Below are 1,643 nucleotides of genomic sequence, written 5' to 3'. Positions count from 1 at the left end.
TCCACTGGGTTTTCCTAAATACCAGCAACTTGTTTTTCAGCTAATAATCTTAACCCAACCACCTCTCAAAGACCTGTACAAGTGCCACTGTACAAGAACAAGACAAAAAAGAATCTAAAAGAAAGTGGGCTTTGGAGTCAATCCAATCTAGATTCCATGTAAGGCTGTGACACTTACTGTGTATTCTATGTAAATTACTTAATCTCACTGAGCCTCAGTTTCTTTATCTGTAAAATGGAGATAGAATGCACACTGTAAAGTTAGTATGAGTATTAAGTACAATATAAGAAAGCAGGGAGCCTGGTACGTAATAGGAGTTCCTTAAATAATAATTCCCCTTTGCTTCCTCCTAAAAATGACAATGATAAAGCTCAGGATTTAATCATTAAAACATATAAATAGTTACAGCTGCAAACTATTCAGGTCCCAATCAACTTTTCAGACACTGTTATGTAGAAGATTTGGCATTTCTCCTCTTTCTTCTTAATGGAAACAAGCACCCCACATTAAGGAAAATGAAAATTTTTGGGAAAAAACCACCTATAATTTCATCACCCTAGCACCACAGCTGTTTCCATTTTTGTCATGGTCTGGCTTTTAAACAAAACGGTCACATTTTCTCCACAGCTGCAGTCAGGGCGTGCTCATCATGAAGGTACTAAAAGATTTATTCCAGGTGATGGTGGGACGCTGCTGAAGAAGAAATGGAAGGGCTGCGGAGGTGTTAAAGTTCTCTTAAGATATTGTTCAAACGTTTCTCCAGCACAAAAACTCCACAAAGAACTCCTCTGCAGTTGTCGTTACCCAGGGCTGTTTCTTTAAATTGTTTGACGTCAGAGCAGGAATGCTATAGCAACAGTCTGTCAAACTGGAATTAACTCAGAAGAAAGATGGGGGTGGGGAGAGGAAAATTGCTCCCGGGCGGTACTGACTTCAGAGGAAGCAAATTGGGTAGATGCATTCATTTTATGACATTTTAAACATGAAACACCCCTAGAAATCTAGAAAAAGTCGGTTGCATGTGATGTTTAACTCATGCAGAGATGAGCAACTTGACAGGGTTATCTGGAAGGCCCGGTTTCATCAGTGACAACAGTAACGATAACTTCCAAGCATTGATCATTTATTTAGAGGCAGGTTCTGTGCAACTGTTAACGCAGTTAAAATTTTCGCATCTTTTTGAGGCACGTACAGTATCTCTATTTCGTCCATGATGAAACTGAGGCCCTGAGATGGTTCACGGTCATACAACTAGGGACGGTAGAGCTGGGATTGCAATGCAATTTTGTAAGACTCTGGGCTTCAGTTTACTCTCTTACATTCAGAATTCCAGAATGTTAAACCTAAACGGGACTTTGAGGTCTTCTAAATCAGCCCCTCTATCCTGCCCACGAGCAAGCTGAGGCCTGTGCGGTGGCAGGAAGGAAACCGGCCACACCACTTGGGCGCTACTCAGAAGTGTGCTCCAGCGTCCAGGCGCCGAACCAAGAAAACGAAACTGCCCGGGAATAAATGTTTTTCTTCTTCTAGCAGGAAACGAGAGAGAAAATAGGAAGCAGACGCTCCGCTGCGCGCCAGCTGCTTTCGCCCCCGGCCCGGGCCGCGCACGCTCTAGGGTCTGCGCGCGTCCACGGCGCGTCCCC

The sequence above is a fragment of the Neophocaena asiaeorientalis genome, unplaced genomic scaffold (assembly GCF_003031525.2).
Source record: "Neophocaena asiaeorientalis asiaeorientalis breed wild unplaced genomic scaffold, Neophocaena_asiaeorientalis_V1.1 scaffold188, whole genome shotgun sequence".
Taxonomy (NCBI): domain Eukaryota; kingdom Metazoa; phylum Chordata; class Mammalia; order Artiodactyla; family Phocoenidae; genus Neophocaena; species Neophocaena asiaeorientalis.
This window is presented reverse-complemented; position numbering follows the sequence as displayed.